Source organism: Mustela nigripes, chromosome 5 (assembly GCF_022355385.1).
Source record: "Mustela nigripes isolate SB6536 chromosome 5, MUSNIG.SB6536, whole genome shotgun sequence".
Lineage (NCBI taxonomy): Eukaryota > Metazoa > Chordata > Mammalia > Carnivora > Mustelidae > Mustela > Mustela nigripes.
In genome coordinates this window covers 36,866,525-36,884,462 of record NC_081561.1, presented here as the reverse complement: position 1 = coordinate 36,884,462, position 17,938 = coordinate 36,866,525, and positions in this window count along the sequence as shown.

Sequence of the window (17,938 nt, the reverse complement as noted above, 5' to 3'; positions counted from 1 at the left end):
CTGTGACTATGTTACCTTACATGACAAAAGGATCTTTTTAGACGTGATGAAAGTTAAAGACCTTGAAACAGGAAGATTCTTCTGGATTATCTGGTGGGCCCAGGCTCATCACATGAATCTTAAAAATAAATAAATAAATTATATATATATATATATATATATATATAATTTATTTGTTCTGACAGAGTGAGAGCAGGAGCAGGAGGGGCAGAGGGAGAGAGAGAATTTTAAGCAGATTCCTGCAAAGCTTAATCCCATGACCCTGAGATTATGACTTGAACTGAAGGCAAGGGTTGGAGGCCCAACTGACTGCACCACCCAGGCACTCCTCACATGAATCTTTAAAAGCAGAGAACCTTTCCCAGTTGCAGTCAGAGGGAGGTGTGAAGAAGGGTGAGAGACAGCAATATTGCTGGCTTTGAAGATGGAGGAAATGGGTCATGAGCCAAGGAATGCCAGTGGCCTCTAGAAGCTGAAAAAGGCAAGGGAACAGATCATCCCTGGAGCCTTCAAGAAGGAATGCAGCCCTACAGACAGCTTGATTTTAACCTAGTGAGATCTATGGCAGACTGCAGGCCTATAAGATAATAAACTTGTGGTTTTTTAAGCTAGTAAAAATATTAAGCTAGTAATTTACTATGGCAGCAATAAAAAACTAATACCTAACAAAATTAGAATTTTTAGTTGTATTTGAATTTCACAAAGAAGGCCTCAAAATATTGTGTATTTCAGTAACTCGGATCGAAAGGTTTCAATGACTTCTCTACTTTAAGCATTCCCTCATGAATACAAACATATTTATTCAATGAATACTTGTTGTCTCTCTGCTGGTTTCAGGGACAAATTTGTAATTTGGTTAAGTAACAACACCTCTTTCACCAAAAAACTTAGGATTTATTTTTCCTCTGTTAGATGGTGATGGAAAAAATTTCTTGAGAGAAATTATGTCTCTGATGGTAATCAGCAGGTTTTGCTTATTTGTCTCTTGTATGTTCCTGGTATGATTGGTTATTTCTTTATCATGAATTTGGGAGAGTTAAAGAAAATTTAGAATTATTAGACTATTAAAAGGTGAAACAGGAGTTTTAAATACACTCTGTTTTCTTTTAGTTAAGTTTTTATTTATTTTTCAGACAATGTGGGGGTTATTGTTATACCTCATTCATTACAGAAGTTAGTCTTCTGCTTCATGATTCATCTTACTACCCTCCTTCCCCCAGAAGAGAAGAAGAGGCAGTTGTACTGGGAATTAGAACTGTTATCAGGCTCAAAACATTTAATTAAACAATACATCTGGTTACTTCTATTGAATACTATCATATTGAATTAATCTCCTTAATTTATCCTTGTATTAGTCAGGAAAGGCCAGGCTATGCAGTAGTAATAAATAAATTCTCAGAGACTAAACACAAGGAAAGTCCATTTCTCATTCAATGGCTCAGCCTTCTTTAATCTGGTTCCCAAATGTATTAAGTCAAAAATGCAGATTTATTTATTTACTTACTTACTTACTCATTTACTGACTGACTTACTAGAGAGAGAGAGAGCGTGCACATGTAAGCAGAGGGCAGAGTGGCAGAGGGAGAAGGAGAGAAAGTCTTAAGTAGACTCTACGCTGAGCACAGAACCCCATGAGCGCTCCATGCAGGTCTCCATCTCACAACCTTGAGATCATGACCGGAGCCAAAACCAAGAGTCAGATGCTTAGCCGACTGTGCCCCCCAGCCACCCTGAGATATGCACATTCGTTATAAGGTGTGTCCCGATACCTCATTTTGAGGCTTCCATGTGTGCCTTGGCAGAAGGAAGAGCTGGTTTATTCCAGCACTCTGGCTTAAAAGTGCTTTGGTTTGAAGTGGCACTCACTACTACTTCCTAACTTCATGGGAACTGGGAATCTAGGAGGCTCAGAGGAATGGTCAATAAAAAGTAAATGTCTCTGCCACAGTTCCCCAAGTCCTAATATCCAGTTTCACAGCAAAGCTCATATGACAGAAGATATTTCTACTAGTAGTTTAAAGACAACCACTGTCAATTGTGCTTCTTTGTCATATGGTACCAAATTCGTTGGCTTTATAAACAATTGGGTATCAGTTATTTCTTAAAAAGCTCCACCACAAGGAAATAAATAAAAACATACTAATAAATGATAAAGTAGATGGGAGGTCCCATTGGTAAACAGCAGAGCACTTGCACTACAGGGAAGGGCACCAGATGAGGAATTGCTTTCTCTTCCTAGTGTTGCACATGAATGGTTGGTACTTCATAAACACATGAATGAATGAATTCCCAATGTCTTGATATTTGAGGTGATATCATTACTTAGACTTTTTCCATGTCTAAAATTTTATTAGTTGCAGAATTACAGCAATCTAAACTTCAAGTAAATATCAATGATGTATTTAAGAGTCATTCTCAAAGTGTGCCCTGGGGATCCCTGAGAATCTGTGAGACCCTTTCAGGGTCTGTATGGTGACCCTGATGACTATTTGTCATCATATGATGCGTATTTGTCATTATACGTTTTTTTAAATCCACAGAATGTGCAACACTTAGTGTGAACTTCAAGATAACTGTTTCCTCTGGGAGATTATAGTGTAGGTTTATCCTGGGTAAAAATGTACCATTCTGTTGAATGATTTTGATAATGGGAGATGCTGTGCATGTGTGGGGGCAGCGGATATATGGGAAACTTATGGATCTCCCTCTCAATTTTGTTGTAAGCCCAAGATTTCTCTTAAAAGTAAAGTCTTCAAAACCAAACCAAAACAAAACAAAACAAAAACCACTGGTCATTTTGGATTAGGACCCAACCTAATGACTTCATTCTAATTTGTTCATCTCTATAAAGACGCAATTTCCAAATAAGATCACATTCTGAGTTACTGGGGGGTTGGACTACAAGATAATTTTGGAGGAAGGGGTTTTGTGGGGGACACTATTCAACTTATAACAGCATACAAAGTCACAGTTATCAGTTGGGAGGATTCTGTACTCCAGTCTGTTGGTCTATTACATTTTGGGCTAAAATGATGCTTCTTAAACTATACATTACTTTTGCCAGAACTACTTGAATGTATGTATGTGTTAAATGCAGATTCCTAGGCCCTACTTCAGACCTCCCGAGTCAGATACTTTGAGGATGAGAGCCTGGAATTTAATTTTTTTAATGTGCAATAGCATTGGTTTCTTTCTTTCTTTCTTTCTTTCTTTCTTTCTTTCTTTCTTTCTTTCTTTGGTTTCTGGTTCTATGGATTTCAGCACATGTATAGACCCATGTAACCACAAGCACAACAGGCTACAGAACAGTTCTATAATCCCCAGAATGTCCCTCAAGTCATCCTTTTGCAGTTACATCCTCACCGCTATCTCCCATAATCACTGGTCTGTTTTCCATTACTATACTTTTAGGGTTTTTTTCTCAGGATTATGAATAAATGCAAATATATGGAATGCTATATTTTGAGACTATCTCCTTTTTTTCCTCATAATGCCTTTGAGATTCATAAAAGTTCTTGCATGTATCCACAGTTCTTCCCTTTTTTATTGCTGAGTAGTATTCCACTGGGCAGATGTTCCAGGGTTCGTTTATCTGTTCACCTATTCAGGATATTTGGGTTGTTTTCAGATTTTGACAGTTATGAATAAAGCTGCTATGTACACTTGTGTACAGTTTTTGTAAGAACAGAAGTATTCACCTCCACAGTGTAAATATCTAAGTATGGGTCTGGTTGGGTAATATGGAGAAGTATTGTCTAACTCCATAAGAAACCGACAAATTGTTTTCCAGAGTGGCTATATGGATTTGCTTTTAAATCTGATGTTTTGACAAGCATCCTAGGTGATTTTTGGGTACAGAATAGTTTGAAGACTCCTGCCTAATGCCTCTGGTGTTTCATCCATAGAGCCAAGCTCTTAGCTAATAATTGTAAAATACAGGATGAAATGGGATTTTTTTTCTTCTAAGTTAACATTCCTGTCTATATCAAGTCAGTTATAATTCACGTACAGAATTCTATTATCAGTACTTTTCCCTAATTTAAAGCATGTTCCTCCAAAGACAGGAATACAAACATTCACAGACAATATGTCTTCACATCTAATAATAACTTGTTCTATATTACCAAAATGCTTATTAGAGCAATTTTAAAATGTACTACCTTAAATAGATACAGGGAGAGGAGATTATGTATAAATAGTTGTATTGAATAATTAATCCAGATTTCTCGCTGGAAGTATATATTATTTATAAAAACTGTCTCAGGTATGTCTTTAATTTTGAGAATTTCCTTAAGCAAACAGAATAAAATCCAATATGAGACCTACACCAATAGAAATGTAAACTCATACTAATCCTTGGTGTTCAAATATCGCTTATAGACAGAAATTTGTCTCTGTTCTGTGAGATGCTGTCAATCAATACTGCATATGATTGACAACTGCTCAGAAAACAAACAAACAAACCCATGATGATGGGAATATGTTAAAGGGACATAGGAACCATCTGAAGAACTCCCAAAAGCCAAAGTCAAAACAATTTGAGCAAAAAAATAAGAAAAGTGGTGTTATATAGCACAAAGCATAATATAAAAATTCATGAGTCTATACTGATATAAATGATTGACTAAATAAATGGGGGAATGGACAAATCTCCCATATAGGAAAATTACAAATAATTTATGTAGATATTCCACCCTTAAGGAGATGGAACATAACATCCCACTTCTTAAGTGTGGGTTGTGCATAGTGACTTCCTTCTAAAAGGCGCTATGTGAAAGGGGTAATAAAATTATATATATATATGTATGTACACACACATATACATATATATGTGTTTTGTGTACATGCACACACATGTGAGTATGCATACATACATGTGTGTATGCATGCACATGAAACACATGCATATGTATATATGTATATACATACATGTTATTTTTACCCCTTTCCACATAGTGCCTTTTAGAAGGCACTATACATACATGTATACATGCATGTATATATGTATATTTGTGTGTGGGTGTATACACACACTTGTATATATATATATGTATATATCTTTGTAGTGGAGAAATTCTGCCAAGCACTACCTCACCCTGGAGATCAACATCAACAACATAGTGATAGTTTGTACCCTTAATGTGATGTAATAAAAATGGTGCTTCACCTCTGTGGCCTTCTTTCCTAAGACCCATAATGCTAGTCTAATCATGAGGAAAATATACAAATCTCAACAGAAAACATCATGCAATAACCTGACCAGTACTCCTCAAAACTCTCAAGGTCATGAAAAACAAAGAAAGTCTGAGAAATTACCAGTCAAGAGGAGTCGAAGGAGACATGATGACAAGATATAATGTGGTATACTATATGGGATCCTGAAAAAGAAAAATGATATTAGGTAAAAAGGAAATTTGAATAAATTATGAACTTTACTTAATAACAATAAATCAACATAGGTTTATTAATTGTAACTGATGTCTCACACTAATGTAAGATGTTACTAATAGGCAACAGGGTGTGGGATCTATGGGACCTCTCTGTACTACTTTATGATTCTTCTGTAAATATAAAGCTGTTATACAACATTAACAAAGTTGATTTTAAAATATGCAGTATACTATCAGCAAAACACAATGTATAAAACATCAATTGGGGCTAACAAAATACTGTCCTCCCATTTTTGGTCAGAGGAAAAACTGTGGGAATGTGATATTGATTGTGTGTTTGCACCTAACAGATCCTTAATGAATTTGCCAAGGATAATTAATGAATAAGCTATTTCACATTGTAAATCTAAGTGAAAGAGATGGTTTTGATATTTATCAAGCTACGTCATTTTTCAAAGCATCATGCTAGACACTTCATTATTTAATGATTACATCAAACCCATGGGAATTTTGCTTTTTTAAAAAAATGAAAAATCAGGATCTAAGCTGTTAAGAAACAGGTCTGTATTGCTAGGGCTTTCCTAACAAAGTACCATAGACTAGGTGGCTCAAACAACAGAACTTCATTTTCTCATAGCTCTGGAGGCTACAAGTTTGACATCAAGGTGTCAGCACAATTGGTTTCTTCTGAGGCTCGCAGGTGGCTGTTTTCCCCTCTGTCTTTACTTAGTCTTCCTTTCGTGTGTGTCTGTGTCCTAATTTCCTCTTCTTATAAGGACACCCGTCTTAGTGGATTAGGGTCACTGAATGACCTCATTTTTACTTGATTACCTCTTTAAAAACCCTAACTTCAAATACAGTCACATTCAAAGGTACTGAAAGTTAGGACCCCAACATATGAACTTGGGATGGGCACACAATTCATCCTACAACATGTCTAAATTGTTTTCCCTGCCCCAGTGAAGGAAGCATGGTTCTAATCAGTCTTTATTATTCTAAAGCCTTTGCTCATTTCTTTATAATAATTGGTGTGGTCATTGGCCATGGGAGAAGCTGAATTCATATAGCTTTAAATAGTGAACATCCCACTTGGAAGTGGAATTTAGTGCTATGGTGGTGTAGTAAAGTCCATCAGACAGACCTAAATTTAGATATTTGTTCGTTTACTATATAACTGTGCTATCTTCCTCCAAGATTTTAGGGAGCATTAAATGAGATTATACCAACAAAAACTCAGCTTGAAGCAAAATATTACCAGCATTGACCTTATTCAGAGAAAATACTATTATAACAATTCTACCTGTCTAGTAAGTTCAGTAAACATATGAGTAGTACAGTAAGATGTTCTTTAAGAATTTGGAAGCAAAGAAATATGATTGCCTTTTGAGAGTTTAACTTCACAATCAGCACATAATGGATAAAAACAATTTCTTCTTCTAGCAGCAGGAGTTGACGTAATATGACTGGAGCTATTAATACAGCTAACGAAAGGATGTGTCACTCTGAGGTAGGGGGTTAGACAACCCATGAGAGCTTAGAAAAGGAGCCACAGAGACAAATATCAATAGTACCCATCTGGGCACTTTCAGGAAACAGGGAATTTAAGCTAACAGAGTTTTTAAAATACTAAGGTCCCATTGTCAACCCCACAATTGGGGGATTAATCCTTCAACCTATCTCAGTCTTAAAGCATAAAGCATTCATACTATTCCAGTGAGGATCTTGTGCCTAAAAACCAATTTTACTTGACCACATGGGGTATCAGTGTGTTTATAGAGATTATATAGACTTATCATCCTAACATGGGTATCCAGTGACATGTTATTTGCTTTTCTACTATAAGACTTTTATGAACTTGGTTAATATGGTGAACTGTAGGTCCAATATCTGTTTTCCTTGGAAAGTCTGGTGTCTGTCTCCAAAAGGCTGTGGGCCCACTTCCAGCATATTATGAATTTATCTTATAAGGCTCAATATTAAAATTGCCAGATTTAGCAAATAACTACGTAAAAAATCCAGGTAAGCTTGAATTTAAGATAAACAACAATTTTTTTAAGTATTTAGTATGTGTCATGTACAATAGTACATGATAGGATATATCTAATAAGTATCCATTGTTCATCAAAAATCCGAAGGGAGTTGGGGTAAATTGGAAGGGGAGATGAATCACGAGAGACTATGGACTCTGAAAAACAATCTGAGGGGTTTGAAGTGGCGGGGGGGTGGTGGGAGGTTGGGGTACCAGGTGGTGGGCATTATAGAGGGCACGGATTGCATGGAGCACTGGGTGTGGTGCAAAAATAATGAATACTGTTATGTTGAAAATAAATTAATTAATTTAAAAAAATCCAAATGTCACTGGTCATTCTGTGTTTTAGTTGGCGATTCTAGAGAGAGCTCTTTCAACACAGATTCTAGTTTTAATATACTTACTTAAAACTCTTAACAGATTCTAGCACATAAACATTATATATGGTGGCACAGTCTTATCTTTTTGTAAAAGAAGTTATATTAAGTGAAAAGTAATCACATTTGCTGATACCTGTTAATAAATAGAAAAACCACAAATCTTTGTCTCTTTACTCTTAAAAAGGAAAACCTCAAAAGTCAGTTACTAATTCTTCTGGTCAAGCAAAATCATTATTGCTTAATTTTGTAAGATAGGATACTTATGAAATGAAAAGCAAAATGTTTGCTTCCCCTCAAAGCCTGGATGATTATGAAATAGTCTAAACGCTATTTGAGATTCCTTCCCATTGACTGGAATGGACTTACGGGGAATATTAACCCCAGACTTGCATGTTTAACAAAGTGCTACTTTTTAAAAAAAATTATTTATTTATTTTTTAGAGAGAGAGAGAGAGAGCACAAGCCAGGGGAGAGACAGATGGGGAGGGAAAAGCAGAGGAAAATGGAGAAGCAGAGAGAGAGGGGAAAGCTGACTCCCCACTGAGCAGGAAGCTGGACACTGCTCAATCCCAGGACCCTAGAATCATGACATGAGCCAAAGGTAGATGCTTAACTGACTGAGCCATCCAGGTGCCCCAAATTGCTTCTTTCCAATCCAGACACAGGTTATCTGGTCACTTTCTAGTTGCACAGTGGGAGCAATATGGAAGGGGCAATCAACAGGAATTGCCCTGAACCTTTCTAGGCAAGAAGCAGTTGACATTCAGGGTGGCTGAATGTCTGAGAAAGGAGCAAGTGTGCACAAGTCAGGACTAGGGCAGCTAGAGTTTGGGCTATGTGAAGTCCTAAAAGACACTTCCTAAAGAAAAACAGAAAATCTTGATGGGTAGTTCTTAAGGATCTTTTCTTACCACATTTTTCCACAAGTCCAAGATTTTCCATAAAATTAAAAGCTGTTAACTGCTGTTTTCAATTTCTTGGTGGATTGCTATCCAGGCAGCAGCTTTCTCCAGATAATTTGTATCAAGTTAATCGATACAGTCTTCTTTTCCTTTTTCCTTGTCATTCCTTCAGTGTTCTTTATGGCGACCTCTAATGTCATAAAATATACCACCTGATTCACTCTCCACTAGAAGGAACCCACTTAAAGCAGGCCACATGGGGAAACAATCTATTATTTTAAAGGAATGCTCTGTATGATTCCTCACTTGGACATGTATGACCACAGAGAAGTAAGAAGTGAAACTATATGGTTAAGCCAGAGCTGGGAAGTGTTTTTTCCTTGAGTCTAGTTTTGGATATCTCTCTTTTTCTATGAGAAGACAATGTCATCACTAAAAAGTAAATGAGCAAAAACACATTAAAAGAAATATATTCTAACCATGCTCTATATTATCATGCAGCATTCTATATTCATGTATGCATCTATTTTAATATGATAACAATATTCTGAAATGAATATAATTATAAAGCAAACTTTCCTTTGTAGAAATTATATGTAAAAGCTCTGGACTTTCTTTTCTAGCCTGTTTTAAAGAAGCAGTTAAAATAAGCTCTCCTCCTGTTACTTAATTTCAACAAATAAGATAAAATGGAGGTTTAAATTACGTGTCTTGTGGAGTGATTTGGTTGGCAAAGCCGAAGTGTGTGCATTCTTTAGGAAATAATTATCCTAACAACAACAAGCATTTACTTGGCTTCTTTTTCAAAGGCTCAAAAGATGCCTTACAATTAAAACACAGCAAGCCGACCTACTTTCTTAAGGGTGTTCAGGAATAGGAATGAACAGATATGTCTTTAGTTTTAAGTGTCCAGACAGAAGGGTACTATGAATAGAATCTGGAAAGAAATTCTGGGACTCCAAGAGCCTGCAGCTCATGAGTGGGATAAAGCAAACAGCCTGCTGACTCTGACCTTAATGATCGACTAGGGACATATGGTAGTCACAAAAGATCTAACAAATTTCCTGGGCCTCAGCCATTAACCAACTCATCAGTGAGCGATACACCATTTAAGTTAGTATTGAGTTTTGTGTTGATTCAATTCTGGATTGTATAACCGGAGGGTTCAGCCACCTGAGTCCTGAAATCAGCAATACCAAGGCCTTGTGCTCCAGGTCCTTGTATCACTGGTGATCAAGGCTGAGGCTGTACTCTGAATTAATGGATGGGAGGAGGAGATGTCTACAGGATTGCAGCAGGAGAATGATAGAACAGAATCCTCGGGGCCAGCAGTAGTAACATGCAGGAGAAGCTTGTAGCACCAACAGTTTCAAAGGTTTAATTTGACATTCAAGCCAAGGCAACATTAGCCACGGTGCTCAGATATTTACTCTGGATTTCAAGAGGGTCGTTTATCATCTCTGGCTGGCCTTCCTTATTGTTAAGAGTCTTCTACCTGGAGATGATCTGAAGGAAGAAACTGAACACTTCCGAGAAATTTAGGCACAACCCTCTGGTGTCTTTCCCAGAGGCTGTAGGGCCCCAAAAGGCTGTAGTCATCTACAGACATGTGCAAATAACCAGCTTGTACTATTTCAGAATGGAAAGTATCAAGTGTCCAATCTATTTATGGAATGAGTAAGTGACAGGAATGAAAGGTACAACATAAGGAATATAGTCAATGGTATTATAATAGCATTGTATGGTGACAGATGGTAGTTATACTTGTGGTGAGTATAGAATAGTGTACAGAGTTATCAAATCACTATGTTGTACACCTGAAAATATGTATTACTGTGTGTCAACTATACTTCAATAAAAAAGTATCCAACTAAAATTTAGTTTTTAATAACAAGTATAATTATCATGGGGGATCATTTTATAATATATAACAATATCAAGTCACTATGATGTACATCTGAAACTAATAAGATATTGTATGTCAATTATACTTCAATAAAAGAAAAGTATTCCAATATCAGGATAGATTGGGCAATTTTTCCCCTCCCACCCTCTCAGGATATTTGGCAATGTCTGGAGACATTTTTGACTGTCACAACTGGGGGAATGCTACTAGCATCTCTTGAGTAGAAGCCAAGAATGTTCCTAAATCTCCTACAATGTGCAGGATGCCCTCCCAACAAAGAATTATCTAGCCCCAAATGTCAATAGTGCCACAGTTAGATGATGTCTCATTTAAATTATTTTGGTCTAGTTGAAGAAGCATATAGATAATCTGAGAAAGTTTCCAGATAGAGAGATTATGGTCTAAATTAAGATATAATCATATATCCTCAAGGATATAAGGAAAGAACCCAATCAGGATGACCGAAAGCAGGTGGAAAAGATTTCAGGGAAGAAGCATGGCTTCAGCTGGGGTCTAAACGTTACACTAGTAGAAAGGAGCCATTGTTGGAAGGAGAAACAATGCATCAAAAATGGAGAGTAGTGCTCAACAGTACAGCATAGCCATCCTGTGTCTCTGGCTCCAGGTGAATCTATAGGGGATTGGGACAGACTCAAAGAATTTTACTGGCACTGAGTGCCTCTCTCTATTTTTCTGCCCATTCCCACACCCCTGAAAGTGCCCCTATGTTGAGACTTGCAAGAGAGGAGGCACCAGATGGGAACTATGAAATAACTTGAAAATTGCAGAGCAGCACCTAGAGTGCTGCTGTACGGTGGCCCTGCTGATGGCCATGTGGGATTTTGGTCTACAAGAGGACGTAACTACCAGTACATTGGGAAGCTTACTAATTAATGTCATCTCAAATATCTCTTGCCTTACTCACATGGGTTTTATTAGCAGCATCTATCATATATTCCTTTGTTTTGTGCAGTGGCAAAAGTCATGGGATCCTCAACCACCCTAGCATTTCTATTGGCCTAATAATCCTTTTTAATAATCAGCACATGTGGGCACAATAAGCTAGTAACAATGTCAGAAAAAGGTGACTCCAAAATTGGAGGCCATAATAGATGAGGTTACCCTTTTGCAGAAGGGACACATTCTACTAAGTGGTGGTAGCCACTTTTTCTAAGTTTCTATTTAACAGACCTAAATGCATTTTTCAGGTAGAGAGGTTTCGCTTGAACAGATATAATGAAACTTATCTGCAACTGTATTGGACTATGTGACTAGTATTACATATCTAATGAGGACTACTAGTAGTATCTGATAGTAACTGGGTTACAGATAATAATCAGAGGATTGGGTTAGTAATTTTCTACCAGGAAGTTAGTGATCTATATGGAGTCTTTGAGAAGGAGAAGGAGAAGTAATAGAAGAAGGAGGAGGAGGAGGAGAAAAAGAAGGAGAAGCTGCTGCCAAAAGATAAGAATTGGTAATTCTTACTCACCAGTATTCAGGAATAGAATGTTCTGATTCTAGAAACCCATTTACCATTCTTGAGTTAAATAGAAACATCTCTCCTAAGTAAGGTGGGTCATTTCTCTGGCATTTTGTAACCATCCTTCCCTACTTTGTTTTGATGCTGTTGTATTTAGTGATTTTCTGATCTTGAATTTGTTAACTTCACTAATCTTGCCTAGCAGAGGGAAATGCCCTGCAAGGTAATGGGCTTCACTTCTCAATCTAAGGACCACCACCAGGACTTTCCACTTGTAAAATACTTGAACCTTGACCTAAGCTTATTGTATCTGGATACAAACCCAGTGAGATCAAGCAAACAGTGATTTTTATCAACATACCATATGAAAAAGGAAAAAGGAAAATCAGAAAAATCAATCAGTTTGTCAAGGTTCTCCTGTGTGCCAGAGGTAAGACTCAAAAGCAAAAATGGCCAACTCTTTCCATAATACTAGCCTCCTGGGAAAGTTAATAACACAAAAATCAGGAAGTGAGAGAATGAGCTCTATGAGATAAAAGTGTGACTCTTTCTCTTGGACATTCCCCCCAACCTAGTTGGGAGAAACTCCAAGTTCTGCTGCCTCTTTTCTCTGTGGCTTTTGTGACTTTGATTTCTATTCAGAAGTCTTGGGTAGCTCATATTCCTCTCTCATACCCTGGAGGCCTTGGAGATGACATCAGAGATGAGGGGGAGGGAAATGCTGGCATCTCCAGAGACAAGCTTAGAACAGGAGAGATTCCTTCATGTACACAACCTGTGAAAGATAGTGACAATTGCAGAAGATGCTTGAGTGGCCTGAGGTGGTAGATATTTTAAATCTTAAACTTACCATGTCCTTGATTTTTAGGTGACTGGATAAACTGATGTATTTCTGTCTCAATATTGTTCATGATTCTAGAATGAGGGTGCAAAAATGACTTGCTAAAAGAAATAATAGATCCTTTAAAGAAACTAAGAGCTAACAAATAAATGTGTTATAATGAATTCGATTTTTAAAATCATTTTGAGATTTAGTCAGTCAATCATTTCATAGACTCATCAGTCTGTAGTGACCAGTTGTAGCAATAACCAGTTGTAAGGCACTTGACTGGCTTAGTTTGAGGAGCATAAGACTGTTGATCTCAGGGTCATGAGTTCAAACCCCAAACTGGGTGTAGAGATACTGTAAATAAGTAAAACTTTAAAAAAAATAGTTTATTGATCGAATTCCTTTTGGAGGGGAATATACATGAGACTCTTCTTGTAACATAGCTGTCTTTCCAATTTTTTAGAGCCTATATTTATCTATTACTAAAAGGATGTTGTCAAGAAATTCTAAAAGTGAAATCTTTAAAGGAATTTCTATGTGAGAACTGTGGACAAATTCAATCATACTTAAGAGGATACCTAGTGACCAAAACAATTCAATAAAATATTAAAGGGGAATTTAAAATTAACTTTTATATTTATGAATAAAAGGTAGACAAGGTTTGAGAAGTTGAATTATTAAAATACTACAAAGTCTGTGGTGCAAAGAAAAAAACCTCAGGAAAGCGAGGTTACCTATCCAGTAACAAATTAATTATTTTTCCTCTTTTAACTGTCAGTTATCTAGTTCCAAATTTACTTAATAGCTTAAAGAAGAGCATATTTGTTTATACTTATGTATCTTCAGACGCAAAGGTCTGTCACCTGGTTTTAGTTCAAATTGATTCATTTGAGCTTGTTCATTTTTCTTCTCAGAGGAGCAGCAGTATGAAATGCCAAACTCTCATTACATTTTTTCATGAAGAGTCACGTGCCTCTGGAGCTGCTTAGGTTCCATGATTATGTACTTTATGTTCTGCCAATTTTTATTCATTTTTATTCCTTATGAAAACTCTGTATCAGAAGATTTGGGAGTAAAAAGATTTGCAACAGTGACTTGCTTTTCTGCACATGAACCTGCTGCTGCCTATTGTTTTTCTTATCCTCCCTGATACAAGAAAAATGTTTTGATACTGTATTCTATAAAATCCCCCAAAGAAATTCCTCCTATATTAAAACCAAAATCCAAAAGCCTCAGACTGAAAATTTAAACTTTAAAATACCCCTGATTAGTGTTTGTTACCTAAATTTAGCTGCAGTACATGGACAGGTTTTCAATTAGTAAAGTGTGAAAACAAATGGAATCCTAAGCAAATTTCTTATTTAGGAAGATTCTTGTGACTCTGAGGCTGAAAATTTGCAAAAACGTGCCTTAATTTGTAAAACTCTTTCTAATAGAAAAGAATTGGGACGCAATTGATTTCTGCTTGTTTTCAATATGGGTGTGTATTTCTAATATCATAGGGTAGGTTTTCCACTTACTGGTTGGAAAGTAAATTCTTCTTACTATGATTTTGTTTCCTGAGACTCTTTGATGCCTTTATCGTTTCATTCTAGATAAATATTTCTTCCAATCTTCTTTTCTTCAAGTGTGTTCAGTAGAAGACAAACAATGTATCATTATAATCTAAAAATTTTAGAAAGGTTGTTGTGAACATATTCAGGAACCATATATTTTTTTTTAATTTTTTATTTTTTATAAACATATATTTTTATCCCCAGGGGTACAGGTCTGTGAATCACCAGGTTTACACACTTCACAGCACTCACCAAATCACATACCCTCCCCAATGTCCATAATCCCACCCCCTTCTCCCAAACCCCCTCCCCCCGGCAACCCTCAGTTTGTTTTGTGAGATTAAGAGTCACTTATGGTTTGTCTCCCTCCCAATCCCATCTTGTTTCATTTATTCTTCTACCCACTTAAGCCTCCATGTTGCATCACCACTTCCTCATATCAGGGAGATCATATGATAGTTGTCTTTCTCTGCTTGACTTATTTCGCTAAGCATGATACGCTCTAGTTCCATCCATGTTGTTGCAAATGGCAAGATTTCATTTCTTTTGATGGCTGCATAGTATTCCATTGTGTATATATACCACATCTTCTTGATCCATTCATCTGTTGATGGACATCTAGGTTCTTTCCATAGTTTGGCTATTGTGGACATTGCTGCTATAAACATTCGGGTGCATGTGTGACCATATATTTTTTAAAAAGAATTTATCTGAATGCTTTAAATAGGGTAGGGATACTTTGTTAATATGATACAGTGAAGAGAAAAACCTAAGGAAACATTGTTCATATTTTCACAGATAGAACTTCAAACTCTTGGTAATTATAAGAGAAGTTCCTAGTAATCTGTTTTTCAATTCTGAGAAATTTTCTTTCTTGGCTTGGTCACACTTGAGAGAATTCAAATAACTTCAACAGAAGTGAATTTGAAGCGCTTTAGTAAGTACAGTAGAGGACACAAAAGGTAAGGAAGAGAATGTACTATATGCTTCCTGAGCATGCCTCACAGGACACTGGCATAAAAATTCTGCAAGAGCACTTATATTTATTGTAATTGTGTTGCCGCTCCTCCCTCCTAGACTGTAAGTTCCTGGAATATGAGGGTAGGATCTTTCATATCTCTTACCAACAGGTAGCACAATGCCAGGAACATAGTAGATTCTTGAGGGTGTTTATAAAGGAAATGATTACTCTTATTTCATAATAGGAAGAGAAATGATAGCTAATATTAATACATTTCTGTGGAGTCTGATCTATTAACTCTATCTTGCTTGCCAGATTAAAATAATAATAAAGAAAGCTTCCAAGCTGGGTTCTCATTTAGCCACCATCTACCATGTTTACCAGTGATAATATCTACAAGACATTATTAATATGTCTCTTTTACTCTGCTTTCATGACTATGAATGTCACCCCAATTGGCCCAGAGCCATCTTTTAGGGGAAGGAGGTGAGGTTGAGAAATAAAGATAAGATGAATATAAAGAGAAAATATAGGTAATATGCAGTTTGGAACACTCTGCAAAGTAGGACAATATCATTTCAAGCCATGCTATTTTTTCTTAAAGGAATTTTCCAAATTCCTTCCACTCCCACTAACATATCAAGGGTTTAAGTTAGCTTTAGAGCCAGACAGAAGAAAGATTTGACACAGGTAAAGTACGAGGAAACTCAGGCTCTTCCAAGAGCCTGGAGATTATGACACAAGTAGAAACGGCACAGAAAGGAGAAAACTAATCAGTTGTGTATATCCAAGTTTTCCTTTCTGCAGGTTTAGCTCACTAAAGGTTGGCAAGAGTTTCATGATAGGCAGGGGTGGGGAGTGACTCTTGCCTGCACTTTTAGTTTTGGACTCTGGAAAGACTTACTCTCTTTACCTTCTCTTAAGCAATCTAGGGCATGGCAATATCAACTTAAAGGCACAGTGAGCAATTAAAAGCATAAGTTGTTTCAATTTCCCATAGGATATGGATGCTGAGTTGAGCTGTAGAGAGCCAACTATCAGGTCCTTTGTGGAAACAGTGAGACTGAAGGTAAATGGCCAGGCCAGGACACTGAATAAAGGAAGTGTGCAGACTCAAGTGTCTCAAACAGTAGAGTTGAGAAGGCACTCAGTCACCCAGGGCAGCTCCACCCAGCTCTGCTCAAGCCAAAGCCAGACTTGACTTGATTTCTACCCGTCACAAATTCCACCAGCCATGAAAGAGCACAAGCAACAAGCAGATGAGTAAGACACATGATCTCTTGAGATTACGTGACTAAACTTGACAACCAGTAGGTGTGCACTTTGGAAGAATATCTAATCGTATATGGATGAGAATGTTACTGTTTGCCGGCACATCCAAATTGTCATTAAATGCTGCAAACCCTATTATGAGAGCAGCAGTTGTTTGCCAGAATCTGGGGACAGAAGGAGGTTATTTCAATTTGTCGATGATCATGTGGTATTAATACAGTGCAAGGTCTCTCTAAATAGCCATTTGCAGCAGTGTGCTTGCAATTTTTTAATCAAAAAATGTTACTGATAGGAGAGCCTCACCTTTCTTAAGACTTCTGAGATTTGTCATTCTAGGTAGCACTGTAGGTCGGGATAGGAAGTTAATGACTGTTTCCAGTTCACTCTAGAATATTCATAACAATGACTTTGAATCAATAACATATCAGAATGCTTGTACTACTCCTTCCTGTGCAGCAGAAGAAATAATTTATTGTGTACTCTAGTAAATATTATATTAAATTTAGTTTAGTTGTATTTTCTGATTCTCGGAGGATAGGAATTATCCTATACTTGAGAGAAACTGATTCTCCAAAAGCATATGTAAATTGTATTACAACTAGTAAGAGGAAGGGACCATATATACTGGGCAAATGCTTATCGTGAGTCACAAGCTTCACAGGAATGCTTTGAAGTATCTTAAAGGCAACCCCATCAGGTTGATATTAATATTCATTTTATTGATGAGAAAGATTAAGTAATTTGTTCAAGACTGCACAACAAGATTAGAATCCTGGTCTGATCTGACTTAAATGCTTCTGTTCTTTCCATTCTTCAATCTTTCCGTATAATTGGATCTGTTTGAAGATCAATTTGACCACTATAAAATTCATGATATATTATAGAGCCTCATATATTATTTGTAACCTCATTTATTATTTGAAGGATGAAAAAGCAAATCAAAACATAACGGATAGCAATACAGTCTAAACTCTCTGAGTGCTTATTGCTCTGTGTTTGATTCTGCTATCTTGCAGGGATTAAATGAGATGATATATCAAAACTGCAAAACATAAGCCTGGCACACACTAGTATCTTAAATCATTTTACTGCTTTCTTCCCCTATAAACTCAGAATATACATATATACATATATATGTACATACATCTCCCCTTTGTATAATATATAAATATACCTTTGTGTAATATATATATATAATTTTGTCAATACTATAAAGACTAAAAATAAAAT